Consider the following 18,060-nt stretch of genomic DNA (forward strand, 5'->3'; position numbering starts at 1 on the left):
ATCTTATAGAACCTTGCTCCTCATCACTTTGAATATTGTGTGTCAGTCCCTTCTAGTCTGAAAAGTTTCTGTTGAGAAATTAGCTGACAGTTTTATAGGAGTTCCCTAATAAGTCACAAACTGCTTTTCTCTTTCTGCTTTCAAAAGTCTCTCTTTAGTCTTCAGTATTTTAATTATGATGTGCCTTGGTGTGGGTCTTTTTGGTTCATCTTATTTGGGACTCTCTGTGCTTCCTGGACTTCTATGTCTATTTTCTTCACCAGGTTAAGGAAATTTTCTGTTAAAGGAAATTTTCTATTTTTTCAAATGTATAAGTCTTTAATTTCTCATTCTCTTCTCCTTCCAGCACCCCCATGGTGCAAATGTTGGTACACTTGAAGTTGTTCCAGAGGCTCCTTACACTGTCCTCATTTTGGGGGTGTTCATTTTTCAAAACAAGGTGTCATGTCTAGAGAGCTGTAACTACCTGATGGTTTAAAGACAAAATTCATCAGTAGCCCATGTTCTCTCCACCACACTTCTCATTACTTTCCCACCCCTAATTGTCCAGGCCTATCCTTGTCTCTGTATTTCCAGTCTTGCATTTTCTGATCTGGTACCATGAGGTACAGTTGAGGAATTCCTTTTGTACCAGATAGAGAAGAGCTCTTTGTTGTTGGGTTTTTTTAATTTAAAAATAAATTTATTGTGTTTTTTCCATTACCATTTAGTCCCCTGACACTCCACCCCGGCAATCAACACACATGTCCATGAGTCCTTTTTTATTTTGGCTCAATCCCTCCACCCCTTAGCCTCCTTTGCTTAGCTGTCATTCTATCCTCTATGAACTCTTTGGAAAGTCCTTTTTCTTACTCATATTTGCCCAAACCAGGAATTTCTTGTCACTTAAATTATAGCTTCTCTTTGGTGGGTAGGCTGGTTATAGCCTAAGCTCAAAGATCCTATGATTGGAAATTTTATGAAGCCCTAAAATGGAAACTCTTTTCTCTGAAAGCTAACTGCTGTAAACTGTAGAAGCAGCAGCTGAGCGAGGCCGAGGTGTAAGCGCTCCTGAAGGAGAAGAGAACTGGAAAAAAAGCAGATTGGTACAAAATGATGAACCGGCTTTATTCTCATAGGACTTGACTGAAAGAAATTAAGAGGAAGTAGGAAAGTGGCAGCTTTCTGGCCTAAGGTTAGGAAATATGTAATCTTCCCTCTTTAAACAGGTCCTACATAGGAATTATGTACTTTATGGAACATTGTGGAATGTTTTATTGCTTCAGGTAGTTCCTCCATTTTCTCTTACTCTGATCAGCTCATTTTCAAATGAGGAAATAAATTACCATGTGAAAAATCTGGATAAAGTATATAACTATTCAACAATAAGCCAGATCCTTCAGGACAGGGGGCCCTAACATTAGAAATTCACATCTAAAATGTCTAGCTAAAGTAACTGTTGATGGAGAGTGGGTAATATTTACTAGGTTCAATTTTATTTGATCTCAAACATTTATTTTCAAGTTCTGATTAGTCTGATGGTTTTGAGCAACGACATTACCTTTGTCAAGTTATTTGGCATTTGAGTAGAAAACACTTCATTCAAGGAACACAAATAACAATGAGCAATAATAACCTATATACCAAAGATCTACCAACGAACGCAGTTAAATGAAAATGTCCTATATGCATTTGGTAAGAGATTTTTAAAGCACCATTTGTGTGGCACATTGAAGAAACTAGAAAATGGATCTGGTGATTTAACAATGCTAAAGCTGCATCATTTTAGGTAGGATAGATCAGCTTTCTGGTAAACCTTCTCTTAATACTGTGCAATTCAGTGTAAGAAGAAGAAAGGTGGATGCATCATTGGGGTAATTTATCTAACTTAAAGTTGTCAGAGTGTGACCATCCAAAGCCAAAGTAAATTCACAGTTCTGAAATCTAGTTTCCCTTTCCAAGTAAAAATATGTTTCTTTCTTCAATAAAAGTAGGTTTCATATAATGGTTCAAAATTAAAATTCAAATGATAGGAAATTTAGAAATTTTCTCCTCGGAGTTTAATCTTGTTATTTGAAAATGTTAATTGTGAAACCATTTCCCAAAGATACAGAAAAACTGATTTTGTTCACTTCTTCTTTTCTTTTTTGTTTTAAATCTAGAAGACACCTGCAAGCTGTCTTCTTGTGCATATACAGAGTCCAGCACAAATAACGCCCCTTTCTTATTATAAAATATTCTATTACAAAGTCATAAGCATGAAATTCTGCAGTATAACAATATGACACTCAAGCACCATATGACATTTTAGGTGAAATGTTCAAATGAAAACTATAAATTATAACAGCCATGTTATTACCCTACCAACCACACTCAAGCAGGCCTTACTTCTGCTGGACCTTGTATATGCACGTCTACAAACAAAAATATAGGTTACGGACTAAGAAATAGTAAGCCACAATCAGTTACAGTGGTGATAAGGCAGAAGAAAGCAAAAGAACACCTGCCCAGGGATTTTGACTTGTTCTTGATTCTATGCAGGGCAACTTCATTCTACAACAGGAAGCCTAACTAGAAAACAAAGATGCTTTGGGAAATCAAGATTGAATTAGTTATAGTCAACTTGTCAAGTGATCTTACAAATTCCCATGGCTGCTGAACACTATAGTCAAAAATGCACCAAACTGGTAGGTAGAGGAAAACTAACAAAATCCGAGGTGTTTTTAAGTGCTTATATGTAAAAGCTTGCATTAGGTGTTGGTAGGAGGTGCCTAGATGTATTAAACATTTTTCCTATCTCCAAGGAGTTTATAACCTAATGAGAGGGGGAAAAATGTTCAAAGCTAATTTTAATGCAAATAGGTAAAAGAGTATATAAAGGAGATATAAACCCTCATTTTCAATATAAAATGCTATGGAGTTGTAATCATCAGATAGAAAAAATGTTTATCAAACTTGGAGAAGATAAGAGAAAAAGACATTTATATATTGAGAATTATATAAAAAGTAGTTCCCTATAGCCACTGTACAGGGAAAATTGGTAATAGCTATTAAAATGAAAAACATACACATTCCTTATGACCCAGGAGTTCCACTTTTTGGTGGGTCTTCTGAAACAATACTTGCTCGTGGGTTTAGGATGATATGAAAGTCTGTTCATAGCAGTATTCTTGTTAGACAAAAGGGAAAATAAAACTGACGTTATGGTAGGTATAGCTGTTCCACCATAAGTAATAGTCAACTTTCAATTTTGCTAAAAGCACCCTTATTGTATTTGGAGGAATCACCTCTACCATAATTTCTGATATCTTTGGACAATGATTGGGGTCATGTCATTCATGTTAAGCTCTCTTGTTCAAACTCTCTTTTTGTCCTTTACTTTTGAGCAAAATGAAAACAACTAAAATGAGTAAATAAATAATAAATTGGGATTATTGACTGAAAAATATCCTCTGACAAGACTGTCAATTGTTCCTGCTGCCTCAGCCCTCAAACATGTTCACATTCTGCTTTTATTGAGTCTGATTTGGAAAGTTTCCAATAAATTACTCAAATAAATTGTTTTTCCTCAAATACTGCCCAAATGGGGTTATAACTTTAGATGAAATATTTCTGATACAGGATTGATGTAGCAAAAAGCAATAGCTTTTCTGTATACCAGAAAGATATAATTTTTATGAATTCCATTCTTAAACAAAATTGATTTTAAAGATACCTAGTATTAAAGCTATCAAGTATATGAAAAAACCATAAGAGTAAAATTATAAAGTTTTACCAGAGAACAAAAATTAAAACTTAATTACCCAGAGTTACACGCTGTGTTTCTGTATGGAAAGACAACGATATGTTAAAGTGCTCACTCATTATACATAAAATAATTTATAATACTGATGTAATCTCAATTAAAAATTTTTAAAATGTAATTGAAGTGGTTAAGTTTATTTTTAAAATATATGGGGAAAATGTATGATAGGAGAGCTAAACATCCTTTTGAAAGGACAGTTACAGGTACTGGAAATTTAAGATATCTATATATTCAGTTTGAGAAATTTTAAGAGTGATTTTGTTATAAAATGTATAAAAATTTTAATGGAAAACCATAGAAGGTCAAAAAGCAGACTCATGTACTCATGAAATGAATTTTGTGATTCCTGCAACTTTGCACGGTAGTGCAATAAAGAATTTCAATAAAGGGTTTTTTTAAAAAATTGCAACAAAGGTACATGCTATCACGAACCATGCCTCAAAGTAAATCCAGGTGCATAACAGTATCAGAACCTTAATATAAATTTAAGCTATTATAAAAATATTTTAAATGGACAGTATTTTTATGGTCTTAATTGCAAAAGCACCTTTCTACATAAGACCAAAAAAGCAAACAAATAACCAATAAAAACAAAACCAAAAAACCCCGGAACCCTTAAAGGAGAAGATTGACGGGATTTTCTATGTAAAAACCTTTAAATTTCAAAATTAAATATACATTATAAGCAATGCAAAGAAAGACAAATCTTAAGATATAGGTTAGAAAGAGATTGAGGAGGAGATTGATCGCCAGGCTGAGCAGTGAAGTGTTGTCTGCCAGCAACGGGGAGTCATAAAAGGTTTCTGACAAGGGGAGCAGAGTGATCAAAGACGCCTTTTAACACAGGAATTTGTTCAGCCATAGAAAGGATGAATTAGAACTGCACGGGCAGTCTGGGTTGGGAGGGGAGTGCCGGGCACACAGCTGTTCAGTATGGAGTCTGAAAGATCAATTATGAAGCAATTATAATAGCTCAGGTGAGAGACTCAAGGGACACTTTGGAAACTGGAAAACTGGGTATCATATCTGAGAATTTGAGAATTGTAGGAGAGGTAAGAGAACTAATATTTATTGAATGCGGATATTTAATAGATATCCTAATTTGCCGAAGGGCACACAAAAAACACATTGCTAAGTCTTATCTCTCCCACGCCAAACCCATGTTTTTTATCCTTCTGTCTGTCCCCAATTGCACCATAAGTAACCTATCCTATCCTTAGGGTATATGTGGCCAACCTTGGTCCAATCAGAAATTTTCAGGGTCAAAGCCTAATACAGAAGCATCTGTGAGTGGGGTCCATGAAGGAAAGGGTTTATTCAGCAAGTAGATTGCTTAAATTCAGTACTTTCAGGAAAAAAAAAAAGGCTTTTATTTGTAACTGGCTCTTTACTGGCTCCTGGAGGATGGCCTGGTAATATTCTGCCAGACAGAAGTGGTTTTGTATGCCTGAGCCCTTGGGCCAGGCAGTGCCAGTTTGATCAGATGACTTACTCTAACAATGTGATTTATGACGAATGTCTGTTCATACTCTAAGGGGCTCGGAACTGAGTAGCTGAGGTTGGAACACGTGGGTGCTACTGAATGCCTACGTGACTGACCCTCAATAAAAATACCGGACATCAGAACTTGAGTGAACTTCCCTAGTTGGTTCCACTATGCATGCGTTATCACATTATTGTCGGGAGAATGAAGCAAGTCCCGTGCAACTGCATTGGGAAGAAACATCTGGAAGATTGTGCTGGAGTTTTCTTGGGCTTCTTTCCTTGTATCTTCTCCCTTTGGTAATTTTATATTGTAATCTTTCTCTATAATACACCGCAACTGTGAGTATAACAGTTGGGCCGAGTCCTGGGAGTCTTTTCACCGCATTGTTGGGACTGTGGGCAGTCCTGGGGACCCTGAAACAGGGCAGCCACGTATGAAGGACTAATTTCTGGTAAATACTCATTGTCTTTTCAAAGATGGCTAATGAAGGAAACAGAACAAATCTGAGAGAGAAAACAGAATAGTGCATTGTTTTGGAAAACAAGGGAGGATGGATGGATGGACAGAAAAATAATAGATAGATAGATAGACAGACAGATAAATGATAGATAAGTAATAGATAGAAAAAAGAAGAGGATAGAGGGGATGTTCAAACTGGGTAAGAAATGAAAGTTGGTGCTCACCTGAGGATTTTTGAAAATCAGTGATAATTATGAAGAAAATGGTTTCAGTAGAATGAGGAAAACAAATTGTAAAAGGTTTCATGAGTCAGTAGGATATGAAGGAACTTGCCTTAAATGTAGATTGTTGACACAATTTAGCAGAACAAAGGAAAAAGGCTGGAGTTTGACTAGTCATAGGGATATGTTATTGGTTTTCAATAGGATGTTAACAGGGCATGTGAGTTCAACCATGAGGTGAAGGGATTAGCCAATAAAACCTACGCATAACCCATAGACACAGACAACAGTGTGGAGACGGCCATAGGGAAGGGGGGCAGGCCCTGGGTAGAGGCGGGCAAAGGGGGAGGGGAAATTGGGATATCTGTAATAGTGTCAACAATAAAAATAAAGTAAAGTAAGACTTAGATTCAATTTCTGCTCCGCCTTCTGTTTCTGTAATTAACACTTGTCACACGATTTCGCTGGGCCCCAGGTATCTCATGTCTAACAAAAGGGGCTGATTTACTAATATTTGTTTTCCCAGGTGGTTATTGTGAAGATCAAATGATAAGATTTTTGTGAAAATATTTGGAAAAGTCTAAAAGACTAAACACGATGCATTATTTTCACCTCCATTTTATCTATAAACAGTGACAAGAGAAAAATTCTGAGATGTCCTAAACGAAACAGCAGCAGGCTGGAGGGTGGGGAGAAGAGACAAGGGAGTGGAAAGCTGAAACCAACAAAAGGCTGCTCACATCCCTGAGTGTAGGTTGAAACTTTGAATCAACTTCCAGGCAGCTATTTTGGCTGTTACCTAGAACGAAGAGCTGAGCGCAAGACCCGACCACAGTCTGCTAACATGACCTTTTTGTATCATTGCCCACAACCAGTCCAGAAACATCAAATACCGCTTCCTTACGGACCATCCACCTGTCCCAGAACTTCCTCTGCTTCACTGTCTCCTGCCCCACCCCCGTGACCTAAAGCCAATGTAAATCGTTTCAAAACAACTTACATCTTCCTTCCCCAAACTCTTTGTATAAAAGGAGTTTGGGGAAGAATCCGCAGGAACTGGACAGGTCTTTCCCACCCAGCTCTGCTGCTGGTGGTGCAGGGTGCATGGCCCAGGACCCTGTGCTTTCTTTTGGTTAGCATATGGCTCCATAAACCCTTTTCTTCAGGACATGGTTTGGTCTCATGGCTGTTGATTTAAAAACTGAAAATATAATTAGGCAAAATGATAAAAATAACCTAAAATACCCTTATTCTCTTTAGTTTTAGTTAACAGGCATTTAACAGGTACATGTAATCATGTATAAAAAATGTACCATTGTGAGCTATAACTCTCTCTACCATTGTTTGAATTCCTGGTTACTGAAGAAGGATCAAGTTGTTGAACTTTTTCATCTCCTATTATATTAATAAGCAGAATTATTGCAATTTGGGTTGAAAATGAACCTCAAATATCACCCTTCTGTGTGTGGGGAGGTACTATTACACCATTTAATAAGGATGCTATATACGAGGTGAGAAGATTAATTATAGACCTTTATTTTCTAAGAAACTGGAAAGATTATAATTTGATTTGCCTCCTTTTTAAAAAAAGATTTTACTTTTAGAAAGAAGGGAAGGGAAAGAGAAAGAGAGGGAGAGAAACAATGATGTGTGAGAGACATATCAATTGGTTGCTTCTCATAATGGCCCAGGAATCGAACTGGTGACCTTTTGCTTTGCAGGATAATGTTAAACCAACTGAGCCATACCAGTCAGGGCTGATTTGCCTTCTTGATCGATGTATTTTTCACAAAAGCTGAACTATGACATTAAATATAATTGTGTTGCATAGGAAATTTCTAAACATACTTTCTGAACCAACCTCATACACCAACAAGTTCAATACCTTTTAGACTGTAAAGAAAGCAGTTGAACTAGCTCCAAGTTTTAACTTTTTTTATTACAAAGATTCTTCTTATAGCTCATTGATAGATGCCATCTCTAAAATGCCCTTGTCCCATCAACATGAACTCTGTCACCTCCTGACCTACAGAGGAGAACACTGGGGTCAGTAGAACAGAGATTATTGGGATCAGTATCCACCATGTGAACTCAAGGAAAAAAGAGTCTTTTCACTCAAAAGATGGTTACTTAGAAGCAGCCTTTTAAAACAAATTGGCCAATTTCAAACAGACCTCATTTAAGAAGAGCTTCTCTTCAGTGTGCAATATAGCAATGAAAATGCTATATTCCTGAAATATCTTAAATTTGCCATGTTGACTCTAATAAGGAAGACAGTGAGAGTGAATCTGCCAAGAAGTACCCGGGGGAAAAGCTAATACACAGGTTATGTGCAGAGAGACTCACAATGCAGCACTGTGCTGTAAATCTGTGCTTCCTCTCCCGTACATTTTGGTACAGCATTAAAGTTGAGCAAGGGGCAAGTGTTAAAGAGACATGGTCATAACAACAGAAAGTAGAGATGGCAACATCTTTGGTTTCAAGAAACAATTATAGCTCAAGAAGAAATGCAAGGTCAAAACATTTCTTTTGCTTGTTTCTCATGGGTTACAAGAAATGTTTTCCATCTGAAAAAATAATTATTGAGAACATTTTAAAATGTCTTCCTAGATCCTGAAAGGATAGTATACAAACACAGCTGAATAGGACACCTGTCTTTTAAAAATATAGAAGGTGGGACAAAAGTACATTTATCGTTGTTCATAAGAAAAATAATACAACGATTAATGAATGACACAAGAATAAACTCTGAGTTTCACGCACTCACAGCTATAAACCTACTCTTGGCCTGCCCGGTATGGATGGCTGCTTATTTAATGTTAGCAACCAACACTCAAAAACTGGTGCATAGATTAAATTTTGCCGGAATTTAAGTGGCTGTTCATACATTTGGCCTTTAGAATCCAACAGCGGTTCATTTCAGAAATTGTTTTTATTCATAAGAGAAAGGCAAAAGGTAGTCTGGGAGTCAGAGATAATTCTGGATTTCTTTTTCTTTAATTTTCAAGTGTATATTTATGATATCTTCCCAGAGGAAGCCAGAATCATCAATTCATCCTGACTGAACCTCAGCCCAATGATCCTAAGAGAGCAGAATCTCAAAAAAGCTGGTTTTTAAATCCTGTTGGAGTTCTGGCATCAGCCAACCGAAGACTGTAAATGGAGCTCACAGCCTCTGCCTATAGTTTACTGCTTGCAGAGAACTGCCAGTATGTTGATGAACAATTATTACATTGATGACAACTAGAAAGTGTTTTCTTGTTAATTTAAACTCCTGTATGTAGTTTCAAGTTACCTCTTCTTCCCTCCCTTTCTGCTTCCCTGCCTTCCAAATAGGAAGGTGGAAATGTATCAGCTGAGAACATTTTATGTTAGGAAAAAAGGGCAGATCAGTAATAAAATTGCTAATCTATAGGTGTGGTTAAATAAATATTGAGGAAAAAAATTTGGTGTAAAATTACGCCAAACATACTTGGAGAACCTTTCAATTAAATACATATTTGGATTATCTTTTAAAGCATGAGTTTATTTAAAGTCTATTTGTAAATAGTCCCCGCCATTCCAGTAAAGAAGATTTGTAATTTGTCTACACCATGATTTCAACAGTTTAGGGAACTTATTTTTTATTTCTGATAAGATACTCCTAAATCTTTAAACACTGCCTCTCAGTTTATGAATACCTCTGTGTCCTTGTCAAAACAAAACCTAAATTGCTATGTGCATAAGGAGGGGAATAGCAACAAGAGTACAAAGAGGTGATTGGATTCTGCGGTCTGTAATTATTTTCTTATTGCCCCCCTCAACCCTTATCGAAGCCAATATGCCACAAGTTACTGTTTGTTTTTTTGTTTAGCAATCAAGTCAAACTACCTTCCTCGTCTTCAGAACCACTGCTTTCTGGAAGATATGAGAATTGGTGCATAAATATCTTATCCCAACACTAGGAAAAGTATTTCTGAGAAAGTTCATCGTTGAAGGCTAACCATCACAGTACGCCTTAGACAAAGCTATGGCCAAATCATAACTGGTTTCAGGAAGTCCTGGCTGTTTTCCTTTCTTAACTTCACTGCCATCAGTGCCTGAATTGAGAGAATAATAAAATTCATTCGATCACAACTGATCAATGAACTCTGTCAGTAGACATGAAGAGGATTGCTAGATAGCCTCGCACATCCGGTCCGACCCACCATAGTAACATAGGAGGTGCCTGGGAGCCACTGGCTTGACCTTGCAGCTAGGTATGCTCATGTAGCTGATTTTCATCTCCACAATGGGAGCTGAGTGGTTGCCACTACATCTAGGCTGAAAACATTGAAAAGTGGTTGTACCTCCTTAGCATGGTTTTTCACCTTTTGCTGCCTGGAACATTGCTGAGAAGAGTGACCTTGGAAGAAGATCCCTCGAAGATTGCAGAGTCACTCTCTTTTTCTTAGAGCAACTCACATTGCATGCACTCACTAAAACAGAAAGAAAGTGATATGTTTCAAACAGTCTATAAACACAACTGACCAGATGCTGGTGAGGATATAGAGTAGTAGGGAATCTCATCGGTTGTAGGTGGCAAAGCAAAATGGTACAGCCACTTTGAAAGACACCTTGGCAGTTTGTTTTTTTTTTAATTTTTATTGTTATTCAATTACAGTTGTCTGCCTTTTCTCCCCATCCCTCCACCCCACCCCAGCCGAACCCACCTCTCTCCCCCGCCTCCACCATCCCCCTTGATTTTGTCCCTGTGTCCTTTATAGTAGTTCCTGTAATCCCCTCTCCCCACTGTCCCCTCCCCACTCCCATCTGGCTATTGTTAGATTGTTCTTAACTTCAATGTCTCTGGTTATATTTTGTTTGCTTTTTTCTCTTGTTGATTATGTTCCAGTTAAAGGTGAGATCACATGGTATTTGTCCCTCACCACCAATCCAAAAGAACCTATGCACCCCAATGTTCATGGCAGTTTCTTATAAAAATAAGGGTACTCTTCTTATCCTGTGATCCAGAAATAGGTTTCCTTTCTATTTACCCAAATGAGCTGAAAACATGTCCAAACAAAAACCTGCACACCGATGCTTTATTCATAAACATCAAAACTTGGAAACAACCAAGAGGTCCTTCAATAAGTAAATAGATAAGCAAACTTTGGTATATCCATATAATGGGATGTTATTCAGTGATAAAAAGAAATGAGTTATCAAGCCATAAAAAGATAGAGAAACCTTAAATACATATTGTTAAGTGAAGGAAACCATTATTAAAAGGTTATATCCTACGTGTCTCCAACTGTATGATATTCTGTAAAAGGCAAAACTAAGAAAATAGCAAAAATATCAGTGTATGCCCGGGCTTTTGAGGAAGAAAGAGATAAATACATGGCACACAGAGAATGTTTAGGGCAGTGGAACTATTGTGTATGATACTGTAATGGTGGACACGTGTCATTATGCATTTATGTAAAGCCATAGAATGCAATACAATATAAACAATACAAAGAGTGAACCCTAATGAAAACTATGGACTTCAGTCAATAACACTGTAACAATATTGTTTCATCAGCTGTAACAAATATATGGCTCATTAATACAAAATGTAAATAGTAGGGGAAACAGTAGGAGTGGGAAAGATTGAGAGTATATGGGAACTCTGTACTTTCTGCTCAAATTCTCCATAAACCTAAAACTGCTTTAAAAAAGTCAGTTAAGTTTTAAAACTCTATGCATCACTTTTGTCATTAATATAGCCATACTCATTCACACACACACTCAGACACAACAGAGGACCTGCGGAGGAGGTGAGGAGGAATATAACTATTGAAATTAAGTTGACAAAAAGCACAAAAATGGAAGAAGGGAAACAAAGAGAAGAGAGTTGAAGCCTCAGTGAGAGGACAACAGGACTATATACCATATCCATGCTTCAGTAGGGAAGAATATTTAGGGCAAGGTGTCCATGGCTGTCACCTCACCCTCACTAGTATTGCCCGCGCATCTGTGAGTGGGAAACACTTGTAGAGGTAACAGTCCACCAAGATCACTAGATTTCTTATGACCTCTTCCACTATAATCACTTCAGCCCTGTACCTGCATACTAAACCACATGCAAGTTTACCAAAGCAATATTTAAATAATATTTACCAACTCGATTGTTTATTTATGTTATAGGCACACTTATGCTTGATTACATAACTTAATAATCCCCATTTTAAAGATAAGGAACTACAGCTCAGAGCATTCAATAACTTGCCTAAAGTAATCCCATAGTTCAGGGCTTGCACTTGAATTTAGTGGCTTGACCCCAGAATCCACAATTTTATAAAACACACAAGGGTGCATCCTAGACTGAGTAGCCATGTGTTGCCAACAGTGATGACTGAGCTTCTGGAAAAGACTCTTACTTAAGGAGTGCTCCTCCACCTCAGAAACCCGGAGTTTAACTTCACCAGCCCCTAGTCACTTCTGCCTTGTGTCTCTTGTATAAGGTGAATCACTTTGTTCCTTTCTCCAAAAGATGATTTGTCTAAATCCATAGCACTGAAGCCTCTGTTATTTTTTTGTATTTGAATGATAGGGCCATCAACTAAGCTGAGCTTCTAAGTTAGAAATATCTGCTTAAACCAAGCCTTAACCTTGAGCATACAAACAATTCTCTTTGAAAGTCAGTTTAACTGTAACCAGAGGGGATGTGGGAGAGAAAAGGAGGAAGGGTTGTCCAGGAACATGGACAAAACCAAAGGGGGGTAGGATCAAGGGTGGGAGGTGGGGATGGCTCAGGTGGGGGGGGCAGTGTGGGGGAAATGGAGACAACTGTACTTGAACAAAAACCAAAGGAAAGAAAGAAAAAAAAGAAAATCAATTCAACAAATTGTCCCTGCTCTGTCTTCACCCCACTAGACCTACATCAGATATTTCAGCATTTTTACAGCCATAAGGAAGTTAGTTATTATACCTGAAGACAGATACTTTGTAATCCATTATAAGATATGCCAGCCAAGAACGTGGAAGGAAGCAAAATCATCACTTTCACAACACATGGCTTTCTATAGGGTAAAATTTCATAACAAAAATTGTCTGAGCAACATGGAAGACCTCTTAACGAGGCCCTGAATAACACAGAAATATTTCTAGAAGACAAGTGAGAGGTGTTTGCTTCTTGGAATTACCCAACCTAAATAGAGAGTAGACTTCATTAGCTCCTCACCCAGATTTTTAGTGGCACATACAATCTATTGGCTCCAAGGGTTGCTTCAGCCTCGCTCAAATCCCTGGGGTTAGTTCTCAGTGACATGTGGTCTGCTTTTTTATTTTAGACTGGTAGTTTTACTCTTTCATTAGTTTTTAACCTTTAAAGATGGATTTATATAGCTTCTTTTTAAAATTCCTTTCATTTTTTAAGAGATCAAAGTACATAGAGCAAGCAAGTTGTTTTTCCTGATGTGGGTCAGCAGAAATATTGCTTGAGAAGTTATCAAAACTTTTATTTTAAAAATTGTTTTTTTAGCAAAAAGGACTCATGAAATAAAAAATACCATGAATTCTCAAAATCATATAAAGATACGATTATATTGCTGCAGTATCCTTGTCCCTAAAGAACCTAAGACAATGGAAACAAACAAAAAAAAGCTATGTAAAAGTGTGTACCATAAGAAGAGGTTAATAAAGTCATCTACTTTCATTTCAGGAATCTAAGACCCAGAGTTTGTTTGTTTTTTTATGGTTTCAGTCACAGACCATTTCATGACATTGGAGACTCACAGGAAAAAGTACCTTTTCTCCCAGAGTGCACTGATACCATTCACTGATGATGTTAATCTAACCACTATGAATGCATACTAATCTACTTCAACATGCTAGCACCCTGTGAGTGCCTGACCACCATTTTTTTAAGAGAATATTTCTGCAAAGACAATTCGGGCATGAAATCATGGCCAATAAACTGTGCCTACACAGAACAAAAAGCATAGTCCTACTTTAATAGAATAACCGGAATAGATAGCATCTGAAATTTCATCGAATCACCTCACTTGGTATAAAATTTATTCTAGAGCAAATTTGAAACAAAGGAAACCAAGTTTGGTGCCTATTTTAGATGTTCTGGTCCTCAATTTCCAATGTGGAGGCTAAGGAGTTTCCCCCACAGCAACAAATAATTCCCGATCAGCACAGTTCTGACACCATCCATCTAAAAACAGTATACGAGTCACCAGGTTAAGGGTGCACCAGTCTCCTCAGGCTCTGCATGTAAACCAACCTGCAAGCTCTCTGAACTCCCTAACATTTTGGGTTTTTGTGGAGGCTCTACATAGGCATGATTTATTAAATAACTGGCCATTATGTATTGATTCAACCTCCAGCCCCTGTCCTCTCCCAGGAGGTCAGGAGGCAAGACTGAAAAGATCCAACCCTCTGATCACTTGGCTGCCTTTGTCCTTGGCTAATCAGTCCCCATCCTTAGGTACTTTCCAAAAGTAACCTCATCAACATAACAAAAGACAACTTGCATACTCTCAATGTGAAATATATGAGGTCTGTCCAGAAAAAGTCCAACCGTTATTAATATAATAAAAATGGTGTGTGTAACATTGATGTAACCTGGCAGCCAAAGAGAGTGAACTGGAGTGGGCATGTGTGAACAATGATGACTTCACTGTACTAGTCAGTGGGGGTGGTAGACACCATTGGGTGCCCATGTGTACTGTGTGGCCATCACATTCAAAAAGACTGAGTAGAGAGATGAGTCTGCATCAAATTTTGCATTAAGCTTGAACATCCCCTCATGGAAACTATCCAGATGAGTCAGAAGGCCACAGCTACTACCAACTGGTGGTTGGCAGCTTCATTACGACAATGCACCCATTCATGCATCACATCTCACGCAGTTCTTTTTGCAAAACCTCAAGTCACTCAAGTGACTTATCCCCCATACAGCCCAGATTTGGCTCCCCGTGATTTCTGTTTTTTCCAAAAACTAAAATCACCTTTGAAAGGGAAGAGATTTCAGACCATCGATGAGATTGAAGAAAATATGATGGGGTAGCTGATGGCAATTAGAACTTTGTGAGGTCCCACAGTACCTACTTTGAAGGGGACTAAGGCATCATTGTCCTGAGTACAATGTTTCTTGTATCTCGTATCTTCTTCAATAAATGTCTCTATTTTTTAACACTATGTGGCTGAATACTTTCTGGACAGACTTCGTAAATGAGAAATATATTTGGTCATTTTTTATAAATTATAATATTGCAGTATCATTCTGTACTGTATCAAGAAAAGGTAATTTGAACTAAATTTTAAAAAGCCATTATCTTGCTGATGGTGTGTATGTTAGTTTGCTTGTATTATCTGCTTACCACTCCTATCACCCAACTGAGTGAATTCTCAGCTTTAGACTTCTGTAGATTTGTTATATCCTGATTTCTCAGCACTGTCTCTAAAGGATATATGGACTTAAAATTCAGAATTGGAAAGTTGTTTTTTTATAATTTTGTTTGATATTTCATCAATGAGGCAAATAACAATATTTACAGAGAGAAGTGTTATTAGAGATTTTTCCATTCAGAGGATAAAGAGCAATGCAAGCCAAAGAGTTAAAGCAAGGGCCAGGCTCACCATCCTATACCATTAATTCATCAACCACTTCAGAACTTACATAATACTCAGGGTTATGGCCCAGGAATGAGAGTTTAGGAAGCATGTGAGGTCCTTATAAAACGTCGGAGAGGGTCATATGAAGGTCATGTTCCAATGAAATAAAGAAGGCCATACTCTGATGAAATAAAGGAAAAAGTTAATCATTTCTCAGGAAGAGTGTAAACCTATTTCTCTTTTGAAAAATGAAAGTTATTACTGATTCACATATGGTTACAAATTCTGAGTTGATTTCTAAAGTAATAAATGGTACTTCATGATTTTTTCCAGAATTTTCATAAAAAGAATAAATGTCATCTTGTATTTGTACACACATGTAAATACTGTATATAATGGATAAGCAATGAGTCTATTTAATAGTTGTCAGTTTTCTGGTTTTGTTTCTTAGTAACAGTGGTTTCCCCACTCAAAATTTGAAATAGCAACACCTTCAAAAATCATAATAAAGGCATAATTTCTAGTTCAGTGCACAGATACTCCAAGAAAGTGTAATAAACATACACAATTTCTGTTTAAATTGTATGAAATGTGTGCCTTTAGCACTGCAGAAATGGGAAAGGCCCAAGTTACTGATTCTTCGCTTCACTGCCTTTAATACAGGTCATCTACTGAAGTAATGAGAGAGAGGACAGAAAACTTAATATTAATTTTGTGTGGCCCATTCAACATTCTTCTCCCCAAAAGAAATGCTTTTGTTGTTTTACTTAAACTAATACCACCTCATCAGAGATACCATTTTGGGGGTTTATGTACATAAAAATAGACCACGGAGGGTAAAGAAGTCTTGTACAATCCAATGCTAACCTTAGCCTAGAGCAAACAGTAAAAGCCTCTCTACTTGGCAAAACCAAACCGCTTTTATGAAATGTAACAATTGATTTCTTTTTCAACAATTGAATTTTTATTATGGTCCATAGTCAAGGACACTAAGTGAATTTAAAGATTAGTTGCAATATGTATTCTTAGAGGGGAACTGATTCACTTATAAAGATAGTTTTGGAAGTATTTCTGTAAATGCATCTTGCAGTTTCATATCATCAGTGAAAAGAAACTGCTGTGTATTTTCAGTGCCGATCACAGAGAAAATAAATGATAATAAAGAAAGCATTTTTATAGCAATGTAATATACTAATTGCAATAGACAAATATGGATATGGAATTGTGATGTTAAAAAAATAGAGTAGAAAGCAGAATTTTTCTGTCTTGTTACTGTGTTTGCGCCTTTGACTCTTCCATTGCTTGACAACAGCCTCTTGTTCGTGTCATGCTTAATTTCCCTATTTTTCCCACGCAGAACTCCTTTGTGTGTGAGCAAGAGGAGTAGCTGTGACACTCTACAAAAATTTTCCTGCTCTTAATATACCAATATTATGTCCTGTCAGCTACAGCTTAAGACTGGGCAGGACCTGGAATGCACTGTTTCTTCTCCAGAAGGCAGACCTCTGCTATCCTGACACTTCAGAAGACAGCTTCTGGTAGGGTAGTGGGTCTTTAAACCCTGAGCTCAGAAAGCAAACTTGTAATCTGAAAACGACCTATCGCCCTGTGGCCATGTGGTCCTGCATGAGATGCTGAGGAGTTGTCTTGGCCTGGGCTTTTAAGTCTATGCAACTCTCGGGGTCTCTCTTACCTGTCACTCATTATTTTCTAGAAAAAAGAAAACAGACCGAGAATAAAATTAGTTTTTAAAAATCCTGCTATTAATTTAATAATGTAAAAGTGTCAGTACTCCTGCCCTCTAATACCATCCGACATAGTGCTGTGTCCCAAGATACTGTAGTTCATTAGCTGAATAAAAGTAGCTCTGCTGGTATAAATTTTTTTAGATAAGTTCACCTTTCTCAAGGAGCGAATGAAAAGGGCAAAGCATGACAATTTCTCATTTTATAATGGGAAATTTATTCAAGACTTTTTCCCCATTTTTCACTGAAGACACATTACAATTAAATGCCTTCGTTTGCACATAAGTAGTCCACAACCCCCCTTTTTGTACCAACCCCCCGGTATTTACAGCATGTTTCTCTCTAGCTGTTTTATGTTTCATCCTTACTGTCTTCACCTACTAAGCAGTCTGACTCAGAACCTACATTCAGAGCATCAGTAATGACAAAAGAGCGGCTGCAGAGTGATTTTATTGTCCTGACAGGCAAGCAGAATCAAAATAAGAGAAGAATCCAAGTTATCCAAAAAAAATCAACACATTTGTATACCCTGATTATCAGTGTGCTGATTAATTGAATAATCACTTTTATGACAATGTTGACAGACAACAGGAATTGAAAATTATGGGAAAGAAGTCTATTTCTAAATAATTTATTGTATCTCTGGCAGAAAATGACATAATCATTTTCCTTAAAACTGAAAAATCCTATCACCTAAGTAGTTTGGAAGCCCAGGTACACGTGCCCCCTTGCATGATATGCCCTCATTTTATTTACACAGATGTGGTTAGGTTTGCTCCTGGAATTAAAGGAAAA

Source organism: Desmodus rotundus, chromosome 1 (genome assembly GCF_022682495.2).
Source record: "Desmodus rotundus isolate HL8 chromosome 1, HLdesRot8A.1, whole genome shotgun sequence".
Lineage (NCBI taxonomy): Eukaryota > Metazoa > Chordata > Mammalia > Chiroptera > Phyllostomidae > Desmodus > Desmodus rotundus.